General features: G+C 37.0%; 1 protein-coding gene and 1 long non-coding RNA gene across 4 annotated transcripts in view; one reads left to right on the top strand and one right to left on the bottom strand.

Annotated features, from left to right (window-relative positions):
- The window catches only part of LOC101128582 (3',5'-cyclic-AMP phosphodiesterase 4D-like), a 513,332-nt gene that overhangs the window by 458,342 nt on the left and 34,558 nt on the right, over positions 1-20,432 (top strand). The window lies entirely within an intron of this gene.
- Positions 1-20,432, bottom strand: part of LOC109023893 (uncharacterized) — a 72,103-nt gene that overhangs the window by 50,219 nt on the left and 1,452 nt on the right. The window contains exons 3-4 of one of the 2 annotated variants that reach the window (XR_010131667.1): positions 12,467-12,524; positions 10,373-10,616 (exon numbers count right to left, since the gene is read on the bottom strand). The exons of the other annotated variant lie outside the window; for it this stretch is intronic. This is a non-coding gene — a long non-coding RNA (uncharacterized lncRNA). Of the gene's footprint in view, positions 1-10,372; positions 10,617-12,466; positions 12,525-20,432 lie in introns of those variants that run through there. 2 annotated transcript variants of the gene reach the window in all.

Consider the following 20,432-nt stretch of genomic DNA (forward strand, 5'->3'; position numbering starts at 1 on the left):
CTTATTGGGGCAATTGGGGTGTCCATCACCTCAGGCATTTATCATGTCTTGTATTAGAAACAGTCCAATTCTCCTCTTTTAGATATTTGAAAATATACAATAAATTATTGTTGAGTATAAAAAAAAAGTCCACACCTAGTCATATTATGTTCAAATCACAGAAAACTTAAGACAACCAGAAAACATGAAAGAAGCTACAGAAGAGAAGAAATTTACCTAAGGAGGGACAAGGATAAGAATTACATCAGAAATCTCATTGGCAACCATGCAAGAAAGAAGAAGGTAGCGTGAAATATTTAAAGTGTTTAAAGGATAAAACTCGAATTCTGGATACAGTGAAATTATCCTTCAAAAGCAAAGAAGAAATGCTTTCTCAGACAAAGGCTGAATCTGTCACCAGTAGACCTGCCTTGAAATAAATGTTAAAAGAAATTTTTCGGACAGAAATGAAATGACATAGGTCAAAAACTGAAATCTACATAAAGAAAAGAAGAGCTTTCAAGAAGGAATAAATGAGCATAAAATAAACCCTTTAATGTTCCTTAACCTTAAAAAAAAAAAAAGAAAATTCTTTTCTTTAAGAGTGGCCCCCTCTCTTTTCTGTCTTGTAGGGTTTCTGCAGAGAGATCCACTGTTAGTCTGATGTGCTTCCCTTTGTGAGTAACCTGAGCTTTCTCTCTGGCTGTCCTTAACATTTTTTCCTCCATTTCGACCTTGGTGAATCTGATTATTATGTGTCTTGGGGTTGCTCTTCTCGAGGAGTATCTTTGTGGTGTTCTCTGTATTTCCTGAATTTGAATGTTGGCCTGTCTTGCTGGGTTGGGGATGTTCTTCTGGATAATATCCTGAAGAGTGTTTTCCAACTTGGTTCCATTCTCCCATCACTTTGAGGTACACCAATCAAACGTAAGTTTGGTCTTTTCACATAGTCCCATATTTCTTGGAGGCTTTGTTCATTCCCTTTCATTCTTTTTTCTCTAATCTTGTCTTCACCCTTTCTTTCATTAAATTGATCTTCAATCTCTGATATCCTTTCTTCTGCTTGATCGATTTGGCTATTGATACTTGTGTATGCTTCATGAAGTTCTTGTGCTGGGTTTTTCAGCTCCATCAGGTCGTTTATATTCTTCTCTAAACTGGTTATTCTAGTTAGCAATTCCTCTAACCTTTTTTCAGTGTTCTTAGCTTCTCTGCATTGGGTTAGAACATGCTCCTTTAGCTCGGAGCCATTTGTTGTTACCCACATTCTGAAGTCTACTTCTGTCAATTTGTCAAATTCATTCTCCATCCAGTTTGGTCCCTTGCTGGTGAGGATTTGTGATCCTTTGGAGAAGAAGCATTCTGATTTTTGTAATTTTAAGCCTTTTTGCACTGGTTCCTCCGCATCTTCATGGATTTATCTACCTTTGGTCTTTGATGTTGGTGACCCTTGGATGGGGTTTCTGACTGGACATCCTTTTTTTTTGATGTTGATGCTACTCCTTTCTGTTTGTTAGTTTTCCTTCTAACAGTCAGGCCCCTCTGCTGCAGGTCTGATGGAGTTTGCTGGATGTCCACTCCAGACCCTCTTTGCCTGGGTATCACCAGCAGAGGCTGTAGAACAGCAAAGATTGCTGCCTGTTCCTTCCTCTGGAAGCTTTGTCCCAGAGGGGCACCCACCAGATGCAAGCTGGATCTCTCCTGTATGAGGTGTCTGTCGACCCCTGCTGGGAAGTATCTCCCAGTCAGGAGGCACGGGGGTGAGGGACCCATTTGAGGAAGCATTGTGTCCCTTAGCAGAGCTCAAGCACTGCGCTGGGAGATCCACTGCTCTCTTCAGAGCCAGCAGGCAGGAATGTTTAAGTCTGCTGAAGCAGCGCCTACAGGCACCCCTTCCCCCAGGTGCTCTGTCCCAGGGAGATGGGAATTTTATCTATAAGCCCCTGACTGGGGCTGCTGCCTTTCTTTCAGAAGTGCCCTGCCCAGAAAGGAGGAATCTAGGAAGGCAGTCTGGCTACAGTGGCTTTGTGGAGCTGAGCCCAGTTTGAACTTCCTGGTAGCTTTGTTTACACTGTGAGGAGAAAACCGCCTACTGAAGCCTCAGTAATAGCAGACACCCCTCCCCTCACCAAGCTCAAGTGTCCCAGGTCCACTTCAGACTGCTGTGCTGGCAACAAGAAATTTAAACCAGTGGATCTTAGCTTGCTGGGCTCCACAGGGATGGGATCCGCTGAGCTAGACCACTTGGCTCCTTGGTTTCAGCCCCCTTTCCACAGTTGTGAATGGTTCTGTCTCACTGGCCTTCCAGGTGCCACTGTGGTATGAAAAAAAAAAAAAATCCTGCAGCTAGCTCAGTGTCTGCCCAAACAGCCACCCAGTTGTGTGCTTAACACCCAGGATCCTGGTGGTGTAGGAACCCAAGGGAATCTCCTGGTCTGCAGGTTGCAAAGACTGTGGGAAATGTGTAGTATCTGGGCCGGAATGCACCTTTCCTCACAGCACAGTCCCTCATGGCTTCCCTTGGCTAGAGGAGGGAGTTCCCCAACCCCTTGAACTTCCCGGGTGAGGTGATGCCCAACCCTGCTTCAGCTCGCACTCCGTGGTCTGTACCCACTGTCTAACCAGTCCCAATGAGATGAGCTGGGTGTCTCCGTTAGAAATGCAGAAATCACCTGCCTTCTGCATTGGTCTCGCTGGGAGCTGCAGACCGGAGCTGTTCCTATTCGGCCATCTTGCCAGCCAGCCACTGTAATTCACTTATTTTCAAATGTTACCATTAGAATTGTATACCATATTACAAGTTTCAAACACTATCCTGCCAGGGCACAAAAGAGTTCCTAGTTGCCTAAAAGAATTAGCTATTGTTTCATCTGTGTGTGGCTTCGTCTCAGAGGGTGATTGAAACATGACAAGAAATGATTTTTTTTTTCTCAAGAGAAATGGAGGCTTTGGACATTAGTGTCATAGCAATGTCATGTAGAACATACATAGAGAATTCTATGAAGAAATCAGCTAAGCCATTACTATCGACCAAAATTTTCAACTTTCAACAGTGAGATGAATATACTATCTATATATCTAATAATCCAAAGCTTCATTTATGAACATATTACTTCTCAAAATAAAAATTTGGAGCAGTTTGTGATTTAATGATGGAAATTTTTTATAAGAACTATAATGGCAGTTAAATTATAAAACTGAAGTTACTAATATGAATCAGTGAGCCTTTCATGAACTTTTATTTTAACCAGCTAAAATACTAAAATACTTTTATTTTAATCAGCTAAAGCATTCAACTTATAGTGAGGAGAGTTTTGTTTTCAACACAGTTATGAAAGAATTCAGGCTCACTTACTTGTAAATAAAAATCTTAAAGAAGAAATCATTGTTTAAAATGTTACCTCATTGAGTTTTTCAGTAAATGGAACAAGAATTAACATTTAGGGTAATAATAGTTTATGTCTGTTTTTAATTATCTGACAGAATACTTAGGGAATGGACAGAGGCAGTGAAGAAAAATAGTTCATTATATTATAATGTATCATTAGTTTTGAATGTGCATACACCTAATACTAACTATATGTATAGTACACAATTGGTCATTTTATTTTTAAAATATTACCTCATATCAATAATCCTAATTTAAATGGTTAAGAACATGGAAATAATTTCCATGAAGTATGCATTTCTGAGTAATGGTTGTATATAACCAAAATGAAAGCTAATTAATTCATTTGGTGAAAGTTATAGTGAGATAAAGCACAGACTGTAGACATATACAACATTAATTAGGACAATGTTATTCTATATCTACAGGTGGAATTTCCACCCAACCTGGAGGCTCATCAGCATTTACCTTTTATTCAAAGGGGAAATTGGTGAGAGAGTAGAGGCAGATAATCACAGCATCCCACTCTACCAGAAAAGCAAGCCACAGCTCCCATCCTGCTGGTGATGTGACAACACTGGTCTTTCTACACAGCAGCACACTAGTACCAAAAAGGAAGCTTTGCTTTTTCTGTGTGATGAGCTGTAAACCTTCATATTAGAAAAACTCAGAAAAGAATTTTGCTTAGACTCTAATCAAATACAAAAATTGTGGCTGATGGAAACTACACATAGATAAATTAGTCCAATGTTCTTCTACTTGTGAAATTTAAAGAACTTCATCTTAAGAAATAAAGGTAATTGGGAAAATTGAAAAAGAAGTGTTTCCAGTTTTGATAGAGTGAATGGGGCATTCAAAATATATTTCTAAATGAATGATAAAAATAAAATACTTGCAATATTATCAGAATTTATTTCCACAATAAGTATGTTCAGGAATGTTAAGTGGGGAAGCCTGGGCAGCCATTGTGCTGTAACTGGCTCTGTTTATTTTTTGCTCTTCAAAAGAGAAAGAAAGGAACCTTAGCACAATAGCAGAATTTCCTGATGGTGGCTATTACAATTTTACCACTGAGGAAAGGACATCTATGGGTCTTTGAAAAGCTAGGAAACATCTTGAATATCAGAAATTATAAATGAATACTACTTGGTGTAGATTAAACTAAAGACATGGGATTATATGGTCTCAAAGCCACAGACGTAGTTGGGTCCTAAGAACCTTGTCATATATATCTATATTTTTTATTTTTTATTTATTTATTTTATTTATTTATTTGTTTTTTTCTTGTAAATTTGTTTGAGTTCATTGTAGATTCTGGATATTAGCCCTTTGTCAGATGAGGAGGTTGCGAAAATTTTCTCCCATTTTGTAGGTTGCCTGTTCACTCTGATGGTAGTTTCTTTTGCTGTGTATATGGAACCAAAAAAGAGCCTGCATCACCAAGTCAATCCTAAGCCAAAAGAACAAAGCTGGAGGCATCCCGGTACCTGACTTCAAACTATACTACAAAGCTATAGTAACCAAAACAGCATGGTACTGGTACCAAAACAGAGATATAGACCAATGGAACAGAACAGAGCCCTCAGAAATAACGCCGCATATCTACAACTATCTGATCTTTGATGAACCTGAGAAAAACAAGCAATGGGAAAAGGATTCCCTATTTAATAAATGGTGCTGGGAAAACTGGCTAGCCATATGTAGAAAGCTGAAACTGGATCCTTTCCTTACACCTTATACAAAAATTAATTCAAGATGGATTAAAGACTTAAATATTAGACCTAAAACCATAAAAACCCTAGAAGAAAACCTAGACATTGCCATTCAGGACATAGGCATGGGCAAGGACTTCATGTCTAAAACACCAAAAGCAATGGCAACAAAAGCCAAAATTGACAAACGAGATCTAATTAAACTAAAGAGCTTCTGCACAGCAAAAGAAACTACCATCAGAGTGAACAGGCAACCTACAAAATGGGAGAAAATTTTCGTGACCCACTCATCTATATTTTTTAATGAATTTAACCAGCAAGAAAGACTATGGAGCCACCTAAATTTTTCAAAAATCTGCAAAATGAAGGTGATATAAATATGTCACTTAGACAATATTTCATTTTTGATATAAAATTTTATTTTTTATCAGTTTGATAATATGCATGGGACTAAAAAATGTAGTTGTCTTAAAATATTTTAGGGTTGCTTAGGAAATCACTTTAAAAATAAAAAGTGTCATAATAAAAGTTGTCTGCTTATGTTGCACATTTCAGAACTACCTTTGATTTCTTTAGCTAAACAATATTGCACATAAATAGGTTAGGAATTATAGACTTTCAGATGTGCTACCTGTCTCCCTTCAAAACACTCATTTAGGTAATGTATTAATTAGTTTTAGAATCACCTGTCTTCTCCACTTCAGCAAAAACCCCACCAGGGCAGAGATCACTCTCCCTCTTGTTTGCTTTGAATTTTTATGACTTAGCACAGTGATTGGCACATAAATATTAATAAAACCAATGAATGAGGAAAGCAATGAATAAGTAAACAAATGGGCCCAGACTAAAAAGTAAGTTATATGTATTAGTGAGAGTCAATAATAAATTAATGAAATAATCTTTTATTTGAAACTGAAGCAAATTAAGGGAAATTTATGAACCTTAAATCTTTTTGTGAAGATCTAGTACCAATAAGATAAAAAAAATGCTCATCCTTTTTTCCATTGAAATGTTATGTTCAAATGAGCTTTGTTTCTGTACTTTATACATCAATTAAGCTGAATTCATAGGTGCTAAGCATTTTAACATATTGTATTGCATGTAATATTCCCTAATGCCCCAAACTTCAAGATTATATAATGGCTTACTCTCTCCCTGTCCCTACCCACCAGATAGTGTCATCCACATACATTCTCATCTAGTTTTGTTCTGTGATGAAAAACCACATGCGTATCCTATTCCTATGTGAATTAACCTGGCATGCAGGTAACTGAAGTGCATGTGATCTGGTCTCTGCTGACATATCACAATGGGCCCCCCTCCTTGCATGGAGGTAACGTTTGTTATAAGACAAAATGTTTTTAAATAGTACACATTTCAGATTTCAGATTTTATATGTATTTTGTGTTTTTCCTCCCTCTACCCCTTTCCAAAGTTATGAATGAAATTCTAGGACCATTTATAAACAAAGCACAGTTTAGTCCGATTAAACCAATGGACCCTGAAGTGTCCAAGTCAGAGTTTATTTGCGGAATTTAATTCATTCCCACAGAGATAGGCAACCCAGGCCCGTGAGGAAACGAGGGTAACTAGGCAACAAAGTGCCTTAGTCAGGCGTGTGTTTGCTTTTTGGTAAGAGGACAACATTGACTTCAGTGTCAGGGCATAAAGGAGACTCAGGACTTATTTTTTTCCCCGTAATTCTGTGACTTTGTGAATTCCCTAATATTCTTTTAACAAGAGTTTGGAGACATGAGTTTATGTGCCTTCTTGGATATATTCATGGGATTTTGCAGAGAAAGTTGAATAAATTATTAGGTTAATGGCCTGTGTAAATTCACCAACACCTTTTCACTATCTCATCAATCATCCTGTTTGAGTTATTGTGATTCACTCTGCTGATGAGCTCACACCCTTTTTTCCTGATACAGGAATTATTGTACACCAGGGGACTGGATTTTAAACAAAACGTCTTCCTTAGAATAACTTGAACAATGGATTGGTGGGTCCTTACACTATTATGTGCTGTGTAGCTGTACGAGTGTGTCTGCATGAGCTTTAGGACATTATTTGAGATATTTTAAGCTATGTGTACCTCATGAACTTGTAGCTGATTTTCCATAGTTCTCTTAAATTATTTTCTCAGAAAACCAACAGTAAAATCTATCAGGTTCACATGAATACACTCATTTGTGTCATATCAGCCTAAAATGAATATGATCTTCCAGGTAATGATGAAGGATGATAACTATATTTCCAGCCAAACTTTATTTTGAAACATCACTCAGGGTTTCACATGTTTAGTGGCTGTCAAATTCTATATGTCTAAGCAAACTGTGAAGAGCATAATTAACTTATTTGGTTGCTGTGTATCTTTTAAAATCACAGTTTGAATCTGCTGGGAATGTTATAGTGGCACTAGTAGCAAAGGAATGGCAAGGATGTTAAGACTTTCTCATGCTAAGACCCCAGCTTGGTATTGAGTTTTTAGGAGGGGCCCGCATGACATCTCTAATTGCTTTGGCAATCCAATTGTTGAGACAAGTAAGTGAGCCCATCGGGTGCCTCCCAAGGAATTAACTTGGTCATTTGATATAATGTTGCACTCTCCCTATTTGGGAGGAGGGGTGGCCACCCTCACCTCTGCCATTGAAGATTAACCCACTACAAATTTTCAAAAATCTAATATCTAATTTATTACACAGACTATCATATGGGTTTCATAATCCTTAAGTATCTCTAAATTTTATTATTATTTTAGATTTTTAAATAAGACTCAGCCTAACTTGATAGAAGGAAAAGGGGGTCTAGAAGCACACAGAATTTGGCTCTTGGTTCTCAGAGTGACTCGCCATGTGAACATGGGCAAGTTATTTAACTTCATTGAGCCTTTTGAATTTTCATCTGTAAAACAGAGACAAAAATGCCTTCCTCAGAGGGTGAAAATAAGGATTAAGTACAATAATGAATGCAAAATACCTGGCAGAGGACCTACCTTGATGTGCTATTCTCAACATTGATATTTAATCAGTATACACAAGTATGCACTTTTTTTTTTTTTGAGATGGAGTCTCGCTCTGTTGCCCAGGCTGGAGTGCAGTGGCGCCATCTCAACTCACTGCCACCTCCACCTCCTGGGTTCAAGCAATTCTCCTGCCTCAGCCTCCCGAGTAACTGGGACTATAGGCATACGTCACCATGCCCGGCTAATTTTTGTATTTTTAGTAGAGACGGGGTTTCGCCATGTTGGCCAGGCTGGTCTTGAACTCCTGACTTCAGGTGATCCTCCCGCCTCAGCCTCCCAAAGTGCTGGGATTACAGGCGTGAGCCACCGCACCCTGCTGCGTGCACATTTTGCCTGGATGATCTTCCAGGCTACCATGTGGATCTCTCTCATACAGCAGAGGGAGAGTTGTACAGCAATGAGGGCTTCAGAACTGTGTCTGACCCATGCTGATTGCTCAGTGCCCCTGAGCACAAGTTTTTAAACATTTTGAATCTCACCCATAATATTTCTCATCTTGCAGAGAGAGAGAGCATTGTGGCTATATAATGCAGGTAAAGTACCTAGTGTAACGAATAACATGCGGAAATGATAAATATCATAAGTTGTGTTACTGCCTGTGGTAGTCTGAATAATGGTCCTCAAAAGATGTCCAAGTCGTAATTTCCAGAACCTGTGAATATGTAACCTTATATGTCAAAAGGAACTTTGCAGATGTGGTTAATTTAAGGATCTTGAGATGGGGGGGATTTTCCTTGATGATCCAGGCAGGCCCTAAATGTAATCATAAAGGGGCCTTTTAAGAGAGAGGCAGGAAGGTCAAAGGCAGAAGAAGGCAATGTGACAACAGAAGTAGAAATTGGTGTGAAGCCGCAAGCCAAGGCATGCAATGCTGAAAGCCTCTAGAAGCTGGAAGAAGAAAGGGATGAATCCCCATTGGCATCTCCAGAAGCAATTAATCCCACCGACATCCTGATTTTAGCTTAGCTCTGTAAGACTAATTCAGGACTTCTGACTTATTTGTGGTGTTTTAAACCACTCAGTTTGTGTTAATTTGTTGTAAGGGCAATGGGAAATGAATGCACTTCCCATCCATAACCCTGTCTCTAGCTATGTTGAAGTCTTTACCATCCCCCAAATCTGACTTTTACTTGCATGCTTCTTGCCTTTACATATCTGCTTTTCCTTCCTGCTTCTTCCTATCTCCCATATCATTGCCTTTCTCACAACTTCTCTACTCAGCAAATTCCTACTTATCCTCTGAGAGGGAGGACCAAATCATCTCAGATATAGTTTGCTAGCTAAGAAAAGAGTCCTGAGACTGCTTTGAAATCTTGTGGTCCTTTATCCATAGTTCATGTAAATAACTCTGAGCTAGCAGTATATATTATTTTTATTTCATCCTGGAACTATGTCTTAGCAATATTTTTATTGGAGAAAAAACTGAGAGCAAACTCTCTGTTTCCCACATGCCTATTGCCAAATTTCTCTGTGTGCTTTACTTTCATTGCACTGATTCTAGAAATTGTATTGACAACTGTGTTCTAAGATGACCCTTTGTTTCATCCAGATGGTGTGAAAATGTTCCTCTTCAAAAACCCCACACTGCTTTTCAACATCCTAATGGGTAGAATCTCTAAATCCTTAGGGTGTCAACAAAAGCAAAGGGCATATTTACACTTCAGTTGGGTGAAATTAATTAGCATGGAAATTAATATTTACAATTAATGGAGATGACCTGACTTTAATAGTGAGATTGTGCTACTTTGTATCACTCACTCTTTTTTTGTTGTTGTTTTTGAAATTGTGGCAAAAAATGGATAAAATAAAATTCACCCTTTTAAAACATTTTTTGAATTCCTGGAGTGTAAAAGTGGTAGGATAACCAAAACATCCTCCTTCTTGCTGAACCATCAACAATTGTCTTTGAAAAGAGGTTTGAATATCTTTTCTTTGAAAATCCTCGTGCAAAACTTCACACCATGATCATTTATGAGGTAGTTATCAGACACTGGAGATGAATTACTGGGGATTTTTGTGTTCTGGTTCTCAGTATACAACCAAAGGTAGAATATTGACATTGAAAATAAATGCCACTCGTTTCTCAAGGAAAATTTGTAGTTTACCAAACAACAGCACAAATGAAAGCTGAGATACTTTACCAGTGATATTGTAGGTCTCAGTGAGTAAAAACTCAATTAAAAGTATATTGGGGCGGTGGGGGGCACTGTGTGTAGATAGACCTGCACATGATCTCTAATCACAAATGCTACTTTTAGAAGGGCCAGATTTTTGATACAGAGACATTTTATTTGGTGGCAGTAACCATGGCTTGTCCACAGAATGATGCCGTATTATTCTCCAGACCTAACTTCAAAGAAATAAAGAGTTTGCAAGAAGAACTGCAGTTCTTCAAAGTACGCAATATGGATTTCCAAGATGAATGTAGTTTCTCTCTCTGAGGAATTCTGAACAGTGGTAAAGTTTCACAAGTTTATGCATATCTTTTGCTCTACATCCTTCCCTAAAAGAACTTGTGGCAACAAAGGGAAAGAAATAACATTTTTTAATAACTATGTGGAAAGCTCTATAGTAAGTGCTTCACATGTTATCTCATTTAATTCTTACAACTACCTTATCTAGTAAATTATCTCCCATTTGACACTTTGAGGAAGCAGCTAAGAGATGTTTCATAACTTTCCTAGAAAAGGTAGGATTTCAATGCAGGTTTGTATTATTCCAAAGCTCACAATGTGCTTTACGCAACATCAAAGTAACATATTGCGGGAATGAGTACCTTTCCCATTTAAAACAAATGAGTCCTGGAAACTCTTACCCTGTTTAGTTATGGAATGGCTCAGAAAATAGAAAGTGTTGAGATCATCAAAGAGAGAAGTTAACAAAGAACATTGTAATCCAGAAATAAGAACGCAATAGAGAAGTAGAAATTGTATGGCTAATTTTACCAAACTAAATAGCCTGAATTATTCAGTGTGACTATACACGTTGATTAAATTAAATGAGCATACCATAGTCTAAAGAGGATGAGATTTATATTCTATCCAAGAAGTCATTAATTATGTTTGTACTATCTTCATCATGGTTATCATTTTTCTTAGACATAGCCTAATCTATAAGATTTTACTGTATTTCCCTGAATTACTAAATTCTTCTATTTTTGAAGTTTTACTAAGATTTTATTGTATTTCCCTGAATTACTAAATTCTTCTATTTCTGAAGTTTTACTAAGATTTTATTGTATTTCCCTGAATTACTAAATTCTTCTATTTTTGAAGTTTTACTAAATACTTCAGAAGCTTTACTGATTAAAAAGGTAATTTATAATATTTATCACTAACCAGTTGATAATAAAACGCTTCCTTATAGCTTCTTAAGATAATAGCTAGAAAACAAAGCTGATTTTAATTATTCTTGTAATTTGCTTCAACTTCACTGATAGTCTGTTGTATATTTTCTGCATATGTAATTACATCAGGTTTTGACTATTTTCTCTATGAGGTAAATAATTCCAATTACTTTAACCTGTCATTGTTTCTCTTTCTCTCTTGTTTCTTTCTCCCTCCCTCCCTCTCTCTTTCTCTTATTATAAGACATATTATTTGTTTAATTTTAATAGCTATTCCAGCAGTTAAATATTCTTATCATAATTTCTTGCAATCTTTAAATGTGGAATTCTAGTAAAAAGCTTTTGGTTTAGCAGTAGGTAAAAAGATAGATTGAAATTCATGTAAACATATCATTCCTCATCAGGCAGGGCTAGCTGACTGACATCTGCTTTGGTTTGGATTCAAATACAGATTTAAAGGGAGGCTATACATGGAAATTATCCCCGGGCTCCTCCCTGCTGCTGTTCCCAATTTCTGCAGCAGCCTGCATGCTTGTATTTAGGATTCACCAATTTTTTTGGCCCTTGTGTGTGCTTGGCTTTTGTTTTGATTTACTCAACAATGGCAGGATGTTCTGGGAACTGATGTGATGAAGTAAAGGAAAGCAAATAGCCTTTGTCATGTTTAATTTCCCTTAAAATCTATTTGCCAGTGAAAGGCCTTTAAAATTTTTCATTATAATTAAATATTTGTTAAAGCAAAAGGCCTCTTCTTGTATCTATAGACTAAATCAGGGTTTCTTTAATCATAGGTGGTTAATCCTCACTACTCCTTTACCCAAATATATTTCATAAGATGCTAAAGATGTCAAGGAAAATTCATATCTCTGACTAACAGAAAATATTCTTTCACAAATAAAATGTGAAGTGTTCTTAGTTGTTCACTACTCTTTTAGGTTCTACATTATTCTATATCTATTTTCAACAAAAGCATAAATTATGGGAACATTGTATTAAAATAACATGAAGGTCCATACCATGTCCCTGGATCAGAAGTCTCCAAATCATAAAAATTGCAGTGGTCCATCAATTGATCTGTAGATTTGATATAATTTAAGTCAAAATACTGACTTGTTTATTTTGGGGGAACTTGCCAATCTGGGTCTAAAACTTACATGGAAAAGCAAAAATTAATAGGCCACTGTAGATTTTCCTTACCAGGTAGTGTGAGTTTTTAAATTCATTTATTTATTTATTTTTGAACATTTAATTTAGGTTTGGGGTATACGTGCAATTTTGTTATAAAGGTAAACTCGTGTCACAAAAGCATTGAATTTTATGCCATGTTATCTATGGTTGAAATATAATAGGGAGCGAGTTTATTTTAAAATCATGTGTCTTTTTAAGATTTGATTTATGCTGACTTCAGAATGTGACGAGTTTTAGAAATCTGAGTGTAGGAATGAATGTTCTATTGGAAGTATCTAGTTTATTGCTTTCAGCTCTACTGATCATGGATATTAACCAACTCTTTAAGCAGTGTTTGGCTCATGGACATTGGGGTTAAGTCTGTGTAATTAGGGCTTTAGGATATTGGGATTAATTAAACCAGTTGCTACTTTAATCCAGCATTTTAGGCATCAATGGGTGATGATGGGAATGATTCTGTAACTTGCATTTATGGTCTAAGAGCTCACTGGTGTATATACCTGGGTTAATTGGGGATTTTAGATAGCCAGAATTGGAAAATAGAATGCACAGTATGAGAAATTCCCCCATCTCTGAGGATGGGGGATGCTGGGGCCCCCAAACCATCAAGTAGCACATCCACAACTCACTCCATTTACCACATCATCACCATCACCACCACCAACAAGCACTTGACCTCCATCCTAACTTCAACAGTCACCTTCAGTTTGCCTAACTGATGCTATAGAAGAACAACAGAGACTCAGAAGGGTAAGAGGGTGGTGGTGGTGGGTGGTAGATGATGAAAGATTACTTACTGGTGTGAACCTTGAAGATTTGAGACAAGTCTTAGTTAATTTGGAAAGTTTATTTTGCCAAGATGGCGTTGAGGATGTGCACCCCTAACAGCCTCAGGAAGTCCTGACAGTATATACCCAAGGTGGTTAGGGCACAGCTTAGTTTTATACATTTTAGGGAGACATAAGACATCAATCAATGTATGTAAGAAGTGCACTGATTCAGTCTGGAAAGGCGGGACAACTTGAAGCAAAGGCAGGAAGACTGGAAGCGGGAACTTCCAGGTCACAGATAAGTGAGATGAATGGTTGCATTATTTTGAGTTTCTGATTAGCCTTTTTAAAGGAGGCAATCAGATATGCATCTATCTCAGTGAGCAGAGGGGTGACTTTGAATAGAATGTGAGGCAGGTTGGCCCTAAACAGTTCCCAGCTTGACTTTTCCCTTTAGCTTAGTGATTTGGGGGCCCCAAGATTTATTTTCCTTTCACACTGGGTATAAGGTACATGATTTGAGTGTTGGATACCCTAAAAGCCCTGACTTTACTGCTATGCAATCTATGCATGAAACAAAATTATACTTGTACCCCATAAATTTATACTAGTAAAAATAAATAAATAACAAAAACAAAACAAAAATAACAATGGTCCTAGCCATAAAGCAATTTTTAATTTAGTGGGGAGGACAGATATGTATCTAACCAGTTACACTGGAAAGTGGAGTGAGCTCAATATGCTAAAATAGAATTATTGGGCATCATAAATGTTTAAGAGGAGGGAAAGGGTAATCTGACTGGAGGGCTTGAGGAAGATTAGAGAAGTTGTCATTGACTTGGCCTTGAGGCAAAACAGGGGTTTATTTATTCAGCAAATCAATATGTATTGAGTGCCTAGAATTTAGGAATTATTGGAAGGGCATACTGGGAAGAGATTATATTGAGATCAAAGATCAAAAGAGAAAAAAATGCAAGGAAGTTTTTAGAATGTTGAGTCACAGAAGGGTCTTAAAGCAAAGAACTATAGGAGGAAAGAGGCAGTTGAGGAATGTAAACTAGGCATATGGATCAGGGGCATTTCATGGATTTTACTCATTTTTATACAAGTAATTAGGATACTTCCTTCAGTCAGTGGCAACCATGAAAGGTTTTGAGTTGAGTGAAATGAACAGAGCATGATTTATTGGTGGATATGTTGGAGGGAAGGAAAAATTATACTGAGGAAGACCAATTAGAAAAATTTAACAATAGTTTAGGCAAACAATGAGGGCAGTCAGACCCAGGATAGTGGCTGTAGAAACAAAGGAACAGATGTGAAGAATTTTATACAGATGCGTGTTGAGATTGCACAGTGGTGAAGGCAGGGCTTTTGGGGCACCCATTACTCAAATAATGTACATTGTATCCAGCGTGAAAGGAAAATAAATCTTGGGGCCCCCAAAACATGAAGCTAAAGGAAAAAGTCAAGTTGAGAGACAGAAAAGATAGAAGAAAAAGGCAAAGTGAGCTCAAAGGTTATCAGCCTGACAGTGATAAGTGATTAACAGAGGAAGAGTGTCTGGGTCCATGAAATAGTGATGTATTTGGGCAAATAGAGTCTATGTTGTCTGGAGTGTAAGCTAAAAGAATCATTTAGCAAATGGAGAAGTGAAATAAGAGAGAAGTATTTCAGGGTCCTCTGTTTGGAGGTGAATGACAGTTGAGGCCATAAGAGGACATCATCGTATCAGACATAGAATATAGAACAGAGATTCTCAGAATTTTCCAACTCATTCACAATACCCACAACAGCAGAGGACACGAAAGTTTTAACTTAAGTTATTTGATGGCACAGTTCAAAATGCAACATTTCTTTAGTATCATGTGTTTTGTTTTAAAAATATGGATAGATTCTTTATTCCACTGCATGATGTAGTCACACATTTCTTCCTGATTCCATCACTAATGGACAAGGTTTTGCCATATTGAGATTCATTTATTTAATCAACAAATCTTTATTGAGTGTCCAGCATGCATCAGACACCATTCCAGGCCCTGGGGATATGTCTGTGACTGAAACTGGCAAAGCCTGTGATGATGCTTACAGTGTTGTGAGAGGGAGACAGACAAGAGACCAGTAATGGATGAGATATTTCAGAAAACAAGTACTATGATGGAAGTAAAACATAGTGATGAGATGATGAGTGGTGGGGGGCAACAGCAAAGACATGGAGTCAATCTAGGTGCCTATTGGCACCTAGGTACATATACACCATGTGGTAAATATATACCATGGAATATTATGCAATCATAAAAAAGAACAAAGTCATGTCCTTTCAGCAACATGGATGTAGCTGGTGGCCATTATCCTAAGTGAATTAAAGCAGGAACAGAAAACCAAATACCTCATGTTCTCACTTATAATGGGAGCTAAACCCTGGTTATACACAGACATAAAGATGGAAACAATAGACACTAGAGACTCCAAAAGGGAAGAGGGAGGGAGTTGTGCAAGGGTTGAGAAACTATCTATTGCATACAATGTTCACTATTTAGGTGACAGGTTCAATAGAAGAGCAAACCTCAACATCATGCAACATATCCATGTAACAAACCTACACATGTGCCTCCTGAATCTAAAATTAAAAAGAAAAAAAGAGAGAGGAAAAAAATGGTTGGGGAATGAAAGGGTATGATTAAACTTCTCTGAAGAGGTAACCTTTGAACTGAGCCCTGAATAACAATGAGGATACAGTTATACTTTGGGACAAGTCACCTGGACAGAAAAAATTTGCATGTGTAAAGGCTTTCATGTGTGAGAAGCTCATTAGTATGGAGAAAAAAGAAGTCTACAGATACATGAAGCAGAATGAAATTGAAGAGTGAGCGGGGTTCTGGGATACCATGCTGAGAAGTAGATTTTATTTTAAATGCCACAGCAAATCATTGAGGGTTTTCAGCAAGAAGATTAAACGATCTGATTTAAGTTTGTAAATGATTCCTCTGCCTAGAGTGTGGAAAATGTGTTGCATGGGGCTAGAAGTGAAAACTGGGAAAACAGCTGAGGGGATGGCTAATGGACTTATCATGGTGTTGAAAGTGATGAGCAAAAGATAACCCCTAAATATTATTCATCGAGTTTATCATTTTCCTGTATAATTGGACTGAGTTAAAGACAGCTAATCACATACATTCGGTTCAGTATCACTACACTTTTTCTTGTCTTGATGTTTCCTCATTCTCAGGACTCAAATTAATTAAGTACATGTGAGCACTTTAAAGATTTTATGATCTGTGCATGAGGAATGATGTGTGAAGAGAAGGCCAGAATCATAAATGGAAGGATGATACCATGTTGTCAGGCTGCTCTTGCCAAAAATGTGAATGTGTCTATCTTACTGCTGAGTCATTGGTGCACTTGTCTACTTGTCTGAGTGGACTAAAAGAGTCTCTAGTCCACTGTTTTTGTTGCTGTTGTTGTTGTTTTGTTTTAAATATTCCCATGGAAATATTTAGCAAGGACATTTTCAGTGAAGAAATATGAATAGTGATCTTTGTTTTGTGACTAATCCTGTAATTTTTGCACATGTAAATGAACTGAGCCTGAAATTATTCACATTCTGATATATCTCTATTCAACTCTCAAACTATCATTTCATGTTATAATTTTGCTACCATTTATAAAAACCATCACCACATTACCTTTTTAATAGTTGAATGAGAGTGTTCTGACTTTGAGGGAAAAATCTGCTGACTGGACAATCCCATGTGACCCACAATTTGTTGTAAGTATAAAAAATAAATTGACTCATAATATTTAGGATTTGTTTGTTTGTTTGTTTTTGAGACAGGGTCTCACTGTATTGCCCAGGCTGGAGTGTAGTGGTGCAATCTTGTCTCACTGGGTTCAACTGATTGAATGCAGTGAGACTCCACCTCCTGGGTTTAAGTGATTAATATTTAGGGTTTTTTTTAAATCATGATGTCTTTGTTACTCACATGGAAATAAACTAATTTATGGTTGAATTAGAAAATTCTAACCATGAGTACTATTTATATTTTTCAGGAAGAATACATCTAGTAGTGGTACAAGCTTTCTAAGTCTCTTCTCATTATATTAGAATTTTACCTAAAATAATAAATATTAAAAATACGGTATATTATAAAATTTTCTAGCTTTACTAAATCATTTTACATGCTGAGAAAAATCAAGAAAAAAAGTTGTTTTGAGTGGTCTCTTGGTAAATGCAAAACACTTTAAAGTTAAGACTATGTCTGCTTTACTTGGAGTTGAATCCCCAGGATCTAGCATAGTGGTTGGTATTCAAGAAGCTCAAAACTTTGGGATGAATAAATAAAATCATTGGTTGCTGGAGTAGTCGGGGGCATAATGTCTTTGATTCAAACTATTGCTTCCAAAGGTTTGCTTAACATAGATGTGAGTCTAACATTTTTCTTCTAGTTAACATCATACTAACTAAAATGCTCACATCTTACTGCAAATGTTTTCGTAAGTTCTACTTTCAAGTTATTTGGCAATATCTTGACAGACTATAAGTGAGGCCAACTAATAAAGTAGTTACATCATTTACATCTGTATCTTCAGTCTAATAATTGGTATAAATCCAATTTATCTTCATATTCTTGATTATTCAACAATGCTTTGTTCTGTAAAAATACACCTCAAAAATACATCTCAAGTGCCTCTTTTTGAATCAGAACAAATCTAATCTAACTTGCCCACACAGGGCTCCACCAAACTATCCCTTGCCAGGAGTTCTACCTTCCTTGCTGCTTCTGAAACAAACCTTGATGATACTTCAAGCAGTTTTTTTTTTCTCTGCTTGTTTGTGCGTTTGAAGCATTGCTCATAACCAAGATTTTGCTCTCTTGCCTTTTAACTTCAAACTGTTTTTCCAAATTGATTTATATGTTATATATTCAATGGATGTTTCCGTGGAACAATTTTTCAGAGTTTTCCACTGAACAGCTAAATAAGGCTCATTTTGTATCTCCACAGTGATTTAAAAACCTCTGTTTTAAATGAACATCAAAATATGACTTACAAATTTGTGGCCAACTGCAGTGCTCATTTGGAGTTCCCTAATTGTGCTTGGGGACTGTTACATGATGCTTTAAATCACCAAATGCCCTGTGATGTACCCTTATGCTTCAAGGTTGTTCTGAATTCATCTCAGTATCTTTTCCATTTTTACCACTTACAAGCTTTTGCTCCAAACATAACTGCTTGTGACCACCTCTGGAAATTTCTAATTGAAACTATAATTTTAAATAAATACATCTTTGAAACAATAAATAGAGAGTGACAGTTCTCTAAAGTTAGAATCTCTAGACTTGTTGCTATTTTCAGACTAGCTTCAACAAGAAATGCAACTAAGCATAGTTTCATATCTGTACACAGAACTTTTGTTTAAGTACATTTGTGGTACTTGAACCACATGTGGTTGAACCAATGGTTATGTGTGTGCATGTTCAATCAAAAATAAAATAAACAATTATGGTTTGTAAGAAGACACACTGTTTTATAAATTCTCTCTCTCTTTCTCTCTCCTTCTCACTTATAGTTGAATTAGAAAATTCTAACCATGAATACTATTTATTTTTTAAGGAAAAATCCATCTAGGTAGTAGTATAAGTTTTCTTAGTCTTTTCTCATTATATTACAGTTTTAGCTCAAATAGTGAATATTAAAAATATTGTATTTTGTAAAATTTTTTAGTTTTACTAAGACATTGTACATGTTGAGGAAAATCAAGAGCAAAATTCTTTGACACATTTTTCAGAGAAATACTAACCCTATGGTTGGGAATTATTAGTGGTATCTGTGGTCACAGTCGTGCATACGTTCACTTTGATTTGATTACAGTGTTAGTGACACTTGCTTCCCCAACAACTCTGATGTACCATATTTTCCAGTCACTCATTATATGTGAATATTTTCTACTTACAGGACTTAAAACATGAAGTTTGCTGACTTGGAATAGTATGAATTATTCTGCTTCTAAGGTTGTTTCAGCCAGCCTTATAATGCAACTAGTGTGAGAAGCAGTGACACAAAAAAGAATAGAGCCAAACTTCAGGTAACACCCTTTGAGGAGTGGAGAGAAGGGGACCTGTAGAAGTAGAGAAAGAAATCTGAAAAGGGGAAAACTAGGAGCATCAGTGTGATTGATGCATGTGAAGCAGGAAGAAAGGCTTAAAAGCCATTTTTAGTGAGGAAATGAAGACAGATAAGAAAAGAAACAGGCCTTTGGAGCTGAGGTCTAGGAAATTATTGGTGGGGGGAATGCAACTGAAATTGCTAGGAGTTGTTGAGTCAGGCAGCTATGAGCAAGTTCAATGGTAGATATAAACCATGCTTTCAAACAAAGAAGTTGAAGTAAGAAAACAAGAGCCCAGATGCTAAGGACATGGGGAAATTAAGAAAGCAGTTGAGGTAGAGAAAGAATTTAAGGAGGGCTGAATGCTATAATAGCTGCCATTATTTGACTGCTTATTATGCACCGTGGAGAGTTCTAAATGCTTTAGCTAATTTAATCTTCATGAGACACCTAAGAGATAAATCCTGCTATTATTATTCATATTTTGGATAGGAGATTAAGGCACAGAGAGGTCATACAAACCAGTGAGTGTCAGGATTCAAAGAAGGAGGTTTTGCTCCAGAGGCCTCCTGAATTTAACCACTGTGCTAGAGACACAGGGACATTCAATGGAGCATTAATGTCCTGAGCTGGTGACAGGTCGAGCTGAGGCTATAGATGTGTTGAGGAATCAGCATCAGCGGAGGAGGAAAGAGATGCGGATGGAGGGAGACTTGGTGTCTTTGAAATAGATAAGAGAGAGGCTATGACAATGTAATGGTTTCCACTTGGCACAGAAAGAAATGCCTTACTAATTAGAGGACCAGGGAGACACAAGAGGAGCCTAAGAAGAATGGAATGAATTAGAATCATCACTGTGGAGTCTGTGATAGGGAGTCAACTAAGGTGGAAATAAGTAATTACCAAATAACAATGAGGGGT

Source organism: Gorilla gorilla, chromosome 19 (genome assembly GCF_029281585.2).
Source record: "Gorilla gorilla gorilla isolate KB3781 chromosome 19, NHGRI_mGorGor1-v2.1_pri, whole genome shotgun sequence".
Lineage (NCBI taxonomy): Eukaryota > Metazoa > Chordata > Mammalia > Primates > Hominidae > Gorilla > Gorilla gorilla.